We start from the raw sequence: 15,314 nt of genomic DNA on the forward strand, positions 1-15,314 counted from the left end.
CTTGCCACTTCAGCGTAGCTTAAAACAGAAGTACTTGCCGGCTTGTCTGTAACTGTTTTGCTACCAACCGGCTCAGCAATATCGGAAACATTACTGTTCATTTTAGAGTTAGAGGGAGCGGTTACTTGTACCAACGAATCAGATTTGGAGAAAGCCAGAGGTGACGTCCCACACGCTACGCTCCGAGTAGAAGATGAGTGTCCAATAAAGCGACACTCATCAAACCTAGACTTAATGAGCTCAAACTTTTCCCACAAGGAGCCGAGATTTCTACTCAATTCCGAGAAACCATAACGGGTGTCCGTGAAAAGTTTATAAAAGTCAATGTCCCGCTGTAGCTTGTACCAACGAATCAGATTTAGAGTATCTCAGAGGTGACGTCCCACACGCTACGCTACGACTCGTTAGTTTTTTGACTTGGGTAGAAGATGAGTGCTCAACAAAACTACACTCATAAAACCTAGACTAAATTAGCTCAAACTTCTCGACAAGGAGCCGAGTTTTCAATTCAATTCCAAGAAACCATTTCGCGTCTCCGTGAAAAGTTTGTAAAAATCAACATCCCGCTGCCTATAGTCAGGACATGACCATCTTAAGCCTTTAGATGGATCAGCGACTGCGTCAGCAGCACGGCCGAGAATACCGGCACACTTTGCATGACCAAAGCGCTCGCAAAGCCAACAAGAAACGAATCTATCAGAATCCGGGTCTGATTTCGCCCGACAAGGTGTATATTAACACTCCATGTCCTGTCAAAAAGACAGTTGTGGATTATGAAGAACAGACACACAAATCACTAAAAAAATCCTGAACATAAAAATTTATCAACCAATTTGTGCAAAACTTCTCTATTAGGTTGACACTGTAACGAGAGATCAGCAACACAAACCCCAAACAGCAAAAAAATAACAGAGAAAAACAGAAAAAACAAAAAAAAAAAAGAGAGATTTATATTAGAGCTCAAAATTTTTGTTTGCAAAAATCAAATGAATCAAAGCGTAAAGAAAAAATATTTCTTTTACTTTGAATTCACTCACTTTCTTCTCAAAGTATATTATAAATTCACACACTATAAGGCAGAATAGCCACGAAATTCAACAAAAAATTAAAATATTAATTGCCGAAACAAAATATAGACGACTATACCGCGCGACAAAGTTGCCAGACTGATAAGTATAATTTTGTTTTTTTTTTTTACCTTTATTTCACTCATTTTATACTTATACCAAAATGCAGCAATTACGCCTTCTTTAAAATGTAATGGAAATTTTTCGAGAAATTTTGCATAAATTTGATCAAATATCATGAAAACAATCTGTTATTGTACTCTTCTCCTTCTTATTAAAAAATCGTTATTCACTTAAAAGTAATAACATTTGCTTGCAATGCATTTAATTGAGAATGAATCGTAGAATTCGTTCGTAAAAAAAAGGCGCTTAGAAATAATCGAATGTATATATAAATATCAATAATTATTATAATGGAAAATATTTTTATTTTTATATTAAGTTTCGAGTTAAGTGCTCGCGTTTTATTTTGAATTGAACTCAAATTCAAATTTGCTTAAACATTACAATTATATAAAGTACATTATATTATGTGTCCTCGAAAAATACACAATTTTTCCATAAATTTGGATGCGAGGAACGTAAGTGTTCCTCCAATTCTTGTCGCTTATATTTCTTAAAAGCAAAAACACGCAGAATTTTTTAAAAATGGTTCAAATCAGTTGAAGGAGACGCATACAGTACCACGTAAACTGAGAAATGCATAATGGAAACTAACAAAAGTTTCTGGCAATTGGTGTAAAAATAGAATTCGTTTAAAATAACGTAATGAAGCGGACAGTGTTCGGATATTGCTCCATCCGATACACACTCACTTCCAATTGCTTTTTGTTTGTTATTTTAATAATATAAACATATATATATATATACATGTACTTGGTAATTAATTACATTTGTAAAACATTGCTTGTTTTTTATACCCTACATGTGTGTCTGTACAAAGTTGCGAAAAGTTTCCGCGCAAAAAAATATGTAAGAAACATGTGGTAGTGTAAGATGATTTAACGGTTGGCCTTGTCCTTCTATAGCGTGTTTATTTGTTTCGATGTTGAATTTTTATTAGCAACACTTGCTTCTACTTAGAAAATTTGTAACGGAATGATAACAGAAAATTTTCACTTTCTTGAATTAAATTAGAATAGAAAGTATGGAAAGAGTATGGAAATCTAGTTCTTTTAGTTTTTTTTTTTTAGTATAACGGTCATGGGTATAAAAGATTCGGTCACGACCAAATATTGTTTACTTACTTGTTATAATTTTTTAATGTTCACAAACTTTCACTTCGCTTGATAAAATTTATTTAACTTTTCTTTAATTCCTGTTTTTGAATGCTGTCGCGTTTGTCGTTATTTGTATTTATTTATCGGGATAGCATTTTGAGTCATCTGCTATCATTTCTATTTTATTATCCACTTCTTTGGTACCTTCTCTAGAATGGTTCTGCTTCAAAATCATAGAGAGATGTGTGTTCTTGTATTAGTTACACTTGTACGTAGTTAATTTTCCAAATGTATCTACTTTTGATTGCAGTTTTTCGTCTCACTTTTCACAATCTGTAAGTTTCGGATTGATCTCAGTAGTCAACTAGGATACACATCACTCCTAACCTCCGCTTTTACTTATTGTACCGTCAGTGGACACAAATCTATATGAATGAGTTCTAAAAATCTATGTCAATAGACGTAATTCTCCGAACGAAGGGAAAGATAAAACTATTCTTTATGGGTACATGTATTACGGATTATATCAAATATTTTCAGTTGTGGCATCCCTTTAATCAGGCCCATATTTTTTCTTGTGTTTAGTAGAAAAACTCCCTTTCAAGTTTTTATTTAACTTATCTCAACTTTCTTTGTAAAAAAGTTTCCCTTTCTCTAGATTTATGGTTATTTTGCTTTTAGATTTAATAAGAATTGTTTATATGAGAAAGTGGAACAAGCTGTTCCAATTAAAAGGTAAAAGTGTTTTAGAACAACTTTTTTGACGAACTCTAAAGAAAAGCTTAATTTCAGCGTATCTCTGTCACAGTATCGCTGTGACTTGTGCATAGAGACAATCTGTCAGATATATGGATATAATGTCATTTGACTAGGAGAAGACAGTGAACTTACATGAAAGTAAATTTGATATCAACAAACTATTATGTTAGAGAGATGTTTTATTTAATAGGTGCTTGCATATATTTTGACCAGTGACCTTAATATACAACACGAAAATTCAATCATTTTGACCTTTCTCTACATAAAATAAGAAATTTCCGTTTAACATTATTATATAGGACGTTTAATTATCAAAAATTAAAAGTAAATTCTAATATATTAACTTGTAAATAAAGTTGTATAAGTTAGTTAAATGAATAAAATGATTTTATATATGTTTTTTTTTAATTTTTAAACATCAGAAAGAAAGAATAAAAAAACAGTTTGTGAAAAGTTGACATTAAAACTCAACCCCAAGTGAAAACGCATTATTGGAAAGTAAAATTTAAGTAAAAACGTATAATTAAAACTGGATATTAACACCCAAATTCAACTAAGCACACGCTTACCAAAAAGAGTAATTAAAACTTAGTTTTGCTGAGAACGTATTATTAAAAATATTTAAACTTTATAAAAGCACATTATAACTAAAATCAGTGAGTTTCGAAAACCTGGAATGTATACATAAGGAAAAAAACCAGCAAATATTGGTGCCAATAAAGCGGCTTAATACGAAAGAGAATATACGAAAGAGATTATAAAACGCAAGCAACCATAAGATTGCGTCAATTGGCAATGGAAACCAACATGAGACGGCATTATAGAGGGAAAGGAATAAGATAGAGGTACACAGCAAGTAAGAAACAAATCACATTAGTTTTAAAAAGTAATAAGAAGTAATGTAACTGTAGGCCATGACGTAACGAACCAACGGATATATAGACGCAGGCTATTAGTTATTTATTAGGCCGTTAGTTATTTATCATTCTTATCTATGCAAATTTTCTCTTATTTTTTTGTGAGTGTCACTGGGCGGTACAAATAAAACACAAGATCTAGACACCAATCTTGGCGTGATGTTGCTTCATCATATCCCAATTGTCGGTTTTGGTTTCAACGGTTTAAAAGTTGTCATTTTCATGTCAGCGAAAATGAAGGCTCTGGAGGGCCCATAAACATCGAAGACCATGAGCTGCAAAACTTATTTGGACGAACACCTAGCTCAAACTCTCGGAATTTTCGATCAACGTAGCAGTTAACGAATCAAACGCTTCTAGACGTTTTGACGGGATTATCTAAAAGGAGGAAAGATGTTTACTATACAAATTGATTGAAAACGTCATTTTGCACCGTTTCAACATAGCAGTTTTATTGCTTGCTAGGCAAAAAAAGAACGTTTTTTTTTGGTATATTGTGACTGGCGATGAAAAGCGATTCTACTAAGACAATGTCAAGCGCAAGAAGTAATGGCTTATTATGGGAGATTAGGGATTACTAGATGCATTGTCATTCCTTTGCACGATAACGCTCGGCCAAACGTTGCACGAGTTGCCAAGATTGCAGCTCAAGCGGGAAGTTCTACCGCACCAGACATAGCTCATTCTGATTACTATTTATCCAGATCGATGTAACAAGGCTTGGCTGGCATGCGCTTTCGAAATGCTGAAGAACTGCCAGAATGGGTCAGTGAGTGGACCGCTGTTAAGCCAATGTCGTTCTATTTGTTGCCAGGCAGCTGGGAAAAGGTTGAGGAAAGAGACAGAAAATATTTCAATGAAGTCGCCTGAGAGGCCGAAAGCAAAGAAACTCGACTAAGAACTCAATGGCCTTGTGTTCAAAACTCAAGTGCGGCAGAGTTTTCAGTAAAGATAGCCTTAAATGCTAGTGCGCTGGGACTTCAGTTTTATTTCCCTGGCATATATCACATAGCAATCTTTCTCAATAAATGTCTTTTTTACGCGAAAAAATACATGTAAGCACCTAATAATTTACAAAACATTCTTGTTTTTATGGACACTAAAAATTTACAGTCTGTTACTAATTGATATTAAATCTTGTCCCATGATTGACTTATTGGAAGAAAAACAGCCAAATGCGAGTAAGACCGACCGTTAGGCAGTTTACATGACTTTAATATATAATATAGCAAAAATTATATATTCCATTTTGATAAATGCATAATTTTCATGAAAGCGCTCATATCGAAGGGTACTCCAACGCAAGGTGGTCTCCTAATTTACTTGTCAAACATTTTATTATTATTATTATTCTAGTTTTTTTCTTCGTAATACTCATACAAATTAGGCTTTTCAGCCATAGAAGGGTGCGCTATAATCAAGGCCCACATATACGGTGCGGTCTAATAAACAAATCTATGTAATTCAAATTCCTTATCTTTCACTTACTAAGAACAAAATTATTAAAATTTAGATCAACTTGCTCCAAATTCAGCAAGATTGACTTCTACGTAAATTATGAACAAATTTTCATCAAGAAGTATTAATATTTTTTACCTTTTTACCATATAAAGACTGAGTTTCAGTAGGCGGGGGTAAAGGGCAAGGGGCTGACAACACTGCCCCATCCGATCCAATTTAGAATGCCGAAATGCTAAATGAAGCGGTTTTTGTCGCAAAATTCTGAAAACTTTCTTTTTTTTCTACAACGAGTTATCAAAATAAAGCGTTATTTAAGGAGTGAACTATTTCCAATAGCGTCGATCCTTCGGCCAAAACACGTTCATGAAAATATCTCGAAAATAGTGATCTGTAGATTCAACATTACATGGACAGACATCACAAGTACAAACGGACAGATGGACCAATGAGCAGAAAATGATTCTAAATCGATCGATATAATAAAAGGTGAGTTCATCACAAGTCCTTCACATTTATTACAAATTTCGCTTTTCTAAAATAGAACTCGTACCACCCGTGGATACTCTTTTCAAGAGAAATACACTTCAAAATTTGTTTATTTACAACTATACTCCTTAAGAGTAGGATTATTCACAATTTATTTTTTGCCAATACTCTCGAGTGTTCAACTCAAATATTCATTTGTACTAACTCTCTCTTCCGCACATATTCTATTTACATACATTCTTACAAGCCTGTTACTATTACCTAAGTTCATGGCTTCATTTTTAATCCGTTACCCTGCTTTTCCGCTACTCATTTTCCTCGGCAACTGCATCACGCGCCTGCGAATGGGCACTTGTTTTTTTTTCTCTTTAGGGAATTTATTATTTGGGAAGATAAATTAGCTGGAATAAATGGACTTGAGATTTCCGTAACACTACCATCCATAGGCACTACCCTTTGATAGGCGGTAAGTCAGCCCAGGTGTACCACTTTGAATCTAGTTCTGTCTCCGGGATGTTTTCGTATTCCGTAGACCACGTCATTTATCCTTGTGATGATTTTGTACCCTCCCAGTCACTTCGCAGTTTTGATGACATACCTTTTTTATGTAAAGGATTGTATAATAACACTAAATCCCCTTTCTTAAATCCATCAGCGTTAGCCCTCAGATCGTATCTTGCTTTCATCCCGTCACTTACGATTTGCGTTTTATTTCGAAATTGTCGGTGCATGTTATCCAATGTCGCCCTCAATCTAGCAACATATTCGGTCTCGGTCCTTTGGACATTAGGGGGTGTTCCGAATTTCAAGTCTGCTAGTAGCCTCAGATAAGACCCGAACAAAATTGGCGCCGGGGTAGAACAGTGGTGCTGTGCACTGCTGACCTTTATGCCATTAAAAAGATTGGTATGCGCACACTTTCCGCAGATGTTCTTGGAGCGTTCGATTAAACTTTTCGACCATTCCCTCAGACTGAGAATGCAACGTAGTCGTTCTAGTTTTATTAATGCCAAATATTTGGCATTGAAAGACCGAAGATTCAAGTTCCTACCTTGGCCTGAATGCAGCTCGAAAGGGTTTCTTCTGACCATTTACTGAAGAAATCAATGACTAGCAGTACGTATATATTTCCTGCATTGCTGGATGGAAATGGTCCAGCAATATCCATTGCGATTCCTTCAAAAGGTGCACCCGCGTTATACTGCTGCAAGCCCCCTCGAGGTTTACTCTTCGTGCCTTTCGATTTGATGCACTGATCGCAGTGGCGAATCCATGCAGCTATGGAACCTTTGATGCCTACCCAATAGAAATTTCCCTTGATCTTCCCCACGGTTTTTGTGATGCCAAGATGCCTTCCACTTGGTCCGTTGTGGTATTCTCTTACAATTTCCCGAGTTTTCGCTTGTGGGACCACCAGTAATTTTTTAGTCTACAAAGCATCCTCACTATGCCAAATGCGCCACAAGCACCCATCCTCAATGACGAGGCTTTGCCACTGAGCCCAATACGCCTTCGTAATCGGACTTTCTCTTGCAATACCTTCCCAGGTGGGACGTTCCTCCCCCTTTCTATGGCCTCTAATACTGCGTTTAAATCTTCAAATTGAGCACTGTGCATGTGTTCTTTGGAAAATTTTCCGTTGAGCTCCACAATAGTCCGGCAGATGACAACATCTCCTGTATTTTCGTTCCTTACTCAGTATTTGCAGTGCGGGTGGCATGGTCGTCTGGACACAGCATCCGCTTTGCCATGCGATTTGTTGTTCCGATAGGAAATCGATAATTGGTAAGTTTGCAGTTTTTCAAACCACCTGGCTAATTGTCCTTCTTCTTCTGAGTAACCATCGCAAAGCAGCATGATCTGTCCTTAGGTGGAATTGTTGCCCATATAGATATTTGGGGAAGTGCTTGACAGATTGTGTTATTATCAGTAGTTCTCGACGCGTAAGACGATAATTCCTTTCGGATTTAGATAGACGCTTAATGTAGTATGCTATTACCTTTTCGTTGCCATCAATTTGCTGGGAGAGCACACCGCCTAAACCTTCCGCGCTTGCATCGGTATCCAGTATTGTTTTTCTCCTGGCACTGGATAAAATAAAATGGGCGCCGTTATAACGTTTCTTTTCTGATTCGGCCTAGCTCTTCGAAGGTAGAGCAGTTACTCTTGGCCCGCGATTCCGCATCACAGAAAAAAACATTAGCTGTAATAAAGTAATGCTAATTATGCCATCTGTCCTGTACGTCGTCCGTTGCTCTCTCCTTAGTCCGTCGATAGCAGTCCACAGGGGTCACCCTACTTCCACTCACGCGTTCACCTCCCATACCCTCGCACTTGCTACACTTTACTTAGCATTTACAAATACCTGGTTGTTGAGCGCCAGCTAAGGACGTAGCGCCTTCTTGCTCCAGTCTCTGGGGTTTCATAAAAGCAGCTGCGGGCACAATACCTGCAATATTGTCATCCATACTGCCGACGATCGATGTTGTCCATGTCGCCATCCGTTTTAAACAAGGCAGGCGGAAGGCACGCAGTATAGTTGTCAAGTCGTTATCAATTCGCAGAGCCGCCCCACCGAACACCGCATGTTAATATCAAACCTCCTGGTGCTGGTACGCTCAACCATTGAAACATGGTACTGAACGAGAAAAAGGTCTGCCTTTATGTTTCCTTTCAAAGCTTTTCCGCACGTATATTTTGCATCTTAACAATATCGAAGTAGGATAAATGGCCGTACACAGCTATTACCATGTGAGAGATCATTCTTGTGAACCCAGAGGCAGCCATTATGACAGACTACCAATTTGACTAAACGATTGAATAGGGTAATACCGTTGCCGCGGTAGCCTTTGCCGAATTTGGATTTACAGCCACTTAAGATTCACATTATTGAGAATGTGCGTTGTGTCTGTGCGGGTAAGTGACCTTTCACCTGATCACTCAACTCTGGGAAAAGGGATCTTCGCGCCCGTGACACAGAGCAGTTTTGATTTTCTTTTCCTCTTTCTCCTGTGAACACAAACTAACCAAGCGAATTCTGAAGCTCATGTAATGGTAGTTTTCTTTGATTTTATTTCCTCCTTTTTCTTTGCCACTGCTTTGTTATAGAAATACCTTTACGCGCACTTCTCTTCACGCGGCTTCTTCTTTACGCGTGGATTTCAAGGGCGTTTGCAGGAGACTACAAAAAAAAACGCCTGGCACCAGAAATTAACTCACACATTTTCTTTTGTTTTTTTTTTCTTTTGAAAGTATTTTTATTTAAAAATTTAAAAAGGATATTCACACAATATCATTTTGTTCACAATACATTCATTTAATTATTTATTCGATTATTAATTACAAGTTAAGCTAATGTTACGAAATTTACTTTTCCTATAATTTATATATTTAAAATTATAAATTTTTTTTTTTCAGTTTTAACATAATGTTAGGTGATTCATTCAGCTAAAGATTTTATTTTAAAAGCACTACAAAAATACTTTGCGCCAGTAAACATTTTTTTTCCTTTTTAAATAAAGCATAATTAACAAAACCAATTAGGTAGAACAACCGACATCAGAAGTTAGAAACTTCATTATCTGCAACGCACAGTATATTTTTATTGACTTTCACCAGACAAGACCAAACGTTAACTGATCATCCAAAACTCTCCTTTCAAACCTTTTTTCTTCTTCTTGCATAGCGGCAAGCCGCTATTCTTGCGATCACGCGATTTTGCATAACGGGATGCCGTTATTACTACATTTTCGACAAAAACATGGGTTTACAAATCTAAATGTCATTTATATTTCTGTTTTTATTATGATATAATAAAAGCTACACATTCATTGCTTGTTTTATTAATTATTGTGTTTTATTGTATTAATGGAAAAGATTAATATGGAAAAAATTCTGGTAAAAAACTTCTCTAAGCTAATATTGTCAAGGCAGTAAGTTCGCCTAAAAAGGCGGGTTTCCTTCGCTTGTGGGAGCAGATTACCGCCTTGTTAAAACAAGACAAAACATGAGGACACATACGTTATTATTTGGCTCCGAAAATTGAAGAAGATGAAAGCTAAAACATGATTAGAATGTGTTTGTTTTTTACTATTTCAACAGGTTTTTGTATATGTATTTCTACAGTTTTTTTATGAGACATATTTGCTACTTAAGATAATGTAAGCATAATTGCCTGTATTCTACTTTCTACGAAAATATATTTTTAAAAGGAACGTTCTTAATTTAAACAAAGGAAAAATTAATTTAAAAATGATATACGCCTAATCTAAGTTGTCCGAACTACATTTAGTTAAGTTTTGAATAAAGTTGACTAGAATCCGTGCTCTAACAATATATGTATTCTTCGGTTTTTGTCTATTTTCAATTCCGACCTTACGAGGACTAACTGAAAGCACATAAGCGAATTTTTGATATCCTGCTCCAATTACTTTTTGGTTTAAGATTTACAGTGGTGTAATATTGAAAGCCTTATACGTCGTGGTATTCAAAATATAGATCTATGTGAGACTCAGAATTTGTAGGAATGGTTACATGAAAAAATGTTGAAAAACTTCCCCAGCCGGATCAAATTTGTTATATTAACTTAGAATGTCAAAGTACTATTACGAGTTTTGTGAAGAAATTTTGGAAATTAAAATTTTTTACCATAAAAACGATTTTAAAGTAATGCGTTATAGGGGAAATGCTTGAAATATTGGACCGATCTAAACCATTTGCAATAGCGTTTCTTCTTGGGTCAAAGCACGTCCGTATATCGTCAGGTAATCAGTATAATTAAAAGTGGGCCTATCTTAAGCCTTTCTGCCTGTTACATACGTTTACACGAATTTAATATACCGCGTAGCACAAGTGGTATAAAATATAATGAGAAAATCAATGTAAGTATATCTATCTGAAGTCCTTCTAGTTGTGGTGTAAATCCCTTCCCGAGAAGATCCTAGAAGTGATGTAAGATATACTTATTTGATTTACTTTTGTATTTTTTACTTACTTTGCTATGCTCGGCTTTTTGCAACTGAATACCGAAAATTATTCTTAATAAATGCATTTATTCACTTTAATAAATAAAATTTAATCAATTTATATCGATGAGCACAAAAATCTTTTGTGTATGTAAATTAAATATTGACCGGTTGTAAATAAGAAAACAAGATATGTGTAAAAAGATCTTTTCTAGACACGCTGTAATAGACTTGCATATAGAACATGTATGCAGAACACAGAAAAGACTCATACAAAAGTTTTCAGAATAAACACCAACACAATTAGAAAATTGCTTGCGTTTTTCTTTCTTGGGTTTTTTTTACATGTTTGAAAGTTATGCCATTTTTATTATTCATTTATATAAACATGTAAACAGTTTGCATATCGGGGATATTCTCCATGGTAGACGATATTTACCAATATAAACATGTATGACATGTTTCCCATCAGGGATTTATTTCATGATGGAGGATATTTATGAATATATTCAAATGTCAAAACTTTTTGAAAAGAGCGGTGCTGCCGATGCCGATTATTCGGAACAATTCATTGGAGCAGAAAAAGTATAAAAGTGGATGGAAATGCTGAAAGGAAATGGGAAAAGAAAATTTAGAATATGGATGGAAGTTTTGCCATTCAATTCACGTAAACAGATAAGATTCAAATTATTATTTTGAAAGTTAACAAATTGTTCTATCCTACTAGAATTAAAAAGAACTTTGATTTCTTTTTATAAGAAAGCATAACATGGGACGACTTAAGAATTGTTGAAAACAACATCATAGAATTTCCAAATATATGTTTTAAAAATGTAATAAATAGTTACTCAACTGGATGAATACAGAAAGATTGATCTTTGCTGCTTCGCAACCAACGGTTACGTTTATGGACGAAACAACAGAGAACAGTTTGGAATATTTTCCCTCCAATTTAAAGTATTGCAAACCATGGTCAGATCACATAAAAAACGAAAAGCCTATTCAAATGTTTTGTTCGTGGAGCGAATAGCAAAAAGGAGACGCGTCTATCCATAGAGCAAGAAAAACAAAATAAAATAATCAAAAATGATTCTCAAGTTGATGGTTTCAATGAAAACTACACCAACTATTTATTAAGACAACTCATTATGTGTTGTTTATGATCTGGGTAACTGTTGCATTTAGGCGCTAATTAGTAGCATGTTGAACGCCGGCAACAGACTTCGCACTCCTAAGATGAGGTTAGTTTGATGTTGCTCGATCTTCGTGACGCTACTGTGGCTATGCTCATCCAACAAGTCTGTCTTCCGCTTAATTGTGGACTGTCATTCCGTTTATATACACTTCGTCGAAGTATTTGTACTATTTTATCCTGACTGGTTAGCTTCTCCACGACTTTTTTGAACGCTTTCTTTTTGCTGGTACTATCCTCACGTCGCCACTCTATTGCAGTTCATCTTTCAACGTTTCTATGTCTTCCTTAAAGCACTGATTTTCTTGCATCAGTGATGTATTAGCCAAAGTATGGGGGCCTAACATGTGTGGCACAAAGCTAGCCTACATTTCTTCTATCGCCTGCATTACTTTTTCTAATTCTATTCTTCCTACCTTGTCTGCTTCGTCTTCGTCAAATCCTTAAAATCCTTCTTCAATGTCACTGTCGACTATTGTTTGTATTGTTTGTTGAACGCGAATGTCTAGAATATTGTTACCGTCTGCAATAATCTGGTTATTGTCCGCAAAGCACACATCAGTCCTAATTGCGCGGCAAACCACCGGAGCATCCACACTGATGTGCGAACGTTGCTCGTCCTCCTTTCAAGCTTCTTCTATTTATGTCTGGACTTTGTACGGTTTTCCCTAACTACCTCCACATAAACTACATGATTTCGTTAAACTTCTCTGCTATCTGCTACCACACTTCTTTTTTACCTTTTCTATAATATCCCTTCTGGGTCCACAAGATGGGATGTTTCTTTTAAACTTCGGGGAAAATTTTAATTTATATATTTGTATAATTTTACAGCTCTACATGATGAACATTTCAAATTAATAATTATAATTATATACTAAATGCTTATTCACTAAATGGGTATTTCTATTATCAGCCACGATTTTAGAGTTTTTTTTTACTTTTAACACACGATGAACTGTTTTGGAGACCTTTCGTCAGCCTCTAGAAACTAGCTCTGCTTTAAAAGGAACATAGAACTATCATCAATCTCTAAAGGTTCTCTTTAAAGCCAGCGACTTATGGATTTATAAATTTCTTTAGACTTCTTTAATTCGCTAATGAAAGAAGAACAGTTTGTAATATTAAAAGCACAGTTAGACTAATAGATTAACGTTGATCATTTCCAATTAAATTCTACGAATATATAAATCAGTTATGTTTATCGTTCTAACTTTTAAAGATCGAATAAGGTGGGCGAATCAATTTTTCTTTATTCGCTCCTCATGTAAGACTGAAAATAACGCCGCATAGATTATGTTGGATATGCATTCATATACCTTTCTTAGGAACAAGAGAATGATTTCTGCTTTGTATTCAAACGCTTTTAGGACATCTATGCATCTTTACATTGGTACCATTATCAAGCAGTTTTTTTATTATTCAATATATGCATTTTTTTCACATTCACTTGATTCGATTTTATTTTTACAAAAAATAAAATAAAATAAATAAATTTCATATTCTCTTTGAAAATTGCATTTTCCTTCTCAAGAAAAACGTTTTGTTTGGCTTACATATTCAAATTATGAAATGATTTTCAAATACTTAAAAAAAAAAGTTTTCTTTTCGTGTATTTACTAATAAATGTTTCGAGATACCAAAAAATTTTACTCACTGTAAAAAAACTCACTTTAGTTTGAATCATCGATATTCAATATATTAAAAAAAGATATAAAGGAAAAAGTTGTATAAAAATTCACACAGTTGCTAGAAATGAAATGACAAATTTTTTGCGGCAGCATCTATTGATGACAAACATACCCATATAACAATCGCTGGGAACTAAAGAGACACCGAAGAGATTTCTAGGCAAATTATACGACTTTGAGACGAGTCTTCTTTTCAATACACGAAATAAATATTCTCACTTTTAATTTGTTCAATTTGTTGAACAATCTTTATTTCTTCAAATTTTACACCACAATTGTTGTTATCTTTGTTTTTTTTTATTATTATTGTTATTATTATTATTATTATTACTATTGTTATAAAACTTAGCCAGAGAATAAATTCGAAGACTAAAGTTTTAATGCACTAGCGTCTAAGGCTTTCGGCTATATTAAAAACACTACCGCACTTGAGATTTGAACCCACGACCATTCAGTTGCTAGCCGAGATTCTTGCCTACTCAACCACTCACGCAGATTGATTCTTTTCTTATTTTTATTTTTTTCAAGTTTATTTAAGATATTTTTTGATTTTTATGCAATTTTTCACCCTTGTTCAGTTTTGCAGCAACTTCACGCACTTATAAAAATTTCTTTGTTTCCGCAAAAGACGGTTAGCTGGTTTTATTTCTTTTTAAGTTTAAAAAAAAAAAACCATAATGAGAATAGAGAGAAAACAATAAATAAATAAATGGCAGGGCTTTGACATGAAAAAAAAAAGAACAAAGTTATTCACGTATTCATAGTTTTCTGTTAAAAGTCCTGGTAGCTCTAGCCAGACTGCAAGTAATGTTAAAATATAATAGTATGATCTCTGTTAAAAATATATATTTCTGCTAAAAATGATAACAAAAAAAAAATTGTGGGGAGAAAATTTCTTAACTTTTGTTTAGTTTTATTAAAAAACGTTTTTTCACACATTCTAGTTGGTTTTTGGAAATTTTGAGACACCAGCGCACTGGTTTCTGGCAATTTTGAGAAACATTTCAGAGATTTATGCTACAGATGGTTCTTTTAAAAAATTTCGTGCAAACGTGTCAAATATAAGAGGAAGTAAAGTAAAATATCATATCAATTAATTTTGCTAGCAAAATTTAAAGTTTATAATTGCGAAACGAAAGATGCAAATCTGAAAATAATAGTTAATGAAAAAGTTTAAACAGACGTAATGTGCAGTAATATCTTTCACAAAATTTCAAATTCAATAATAAATGAGTTGTTGGTCAATCATAATTAATATTAAATTTAATATGAATTCCATATTAAAATTTATTTAACTTTTCTTTTATTCCTAGTTTTGAATGCTGTCGCATTTGTCCTTATTTATAATGAAAGAATCTGTTAAATTGCAAAGCCACAAGGTTTAGAGCCGTTGGCTGTATGCTGATGACTAGCGAACTTCGAATTCTGGCAAATTAAAGGAGAAGAATTACCACTTGTTGCAATGTATTTGAACTTCGAATTTTGTTACTTTAGAGCGTAAGTGAAAGAGTTTTCTAGCTAACATCGTATTTTGTACATCTGCTTGCGAATGTAAGT

The sequence above is a fragment of the Glossina fuscipes genome, unplaced genomic scaffold (genome assembly GCF_014805625.2).
Source record: "Glossina fuscipes isolate IAEA_lab_2018 unplaced genomic scaffold, Yale_Gfus_2 221, whole genome shotgun sequence".
Classification (NCBI taxonomy): Eukaryota; Metazoa; Arthropoda; class Insecta; order Diptera; family Glossinidae; genus Glossina; species Glossina fuscipes.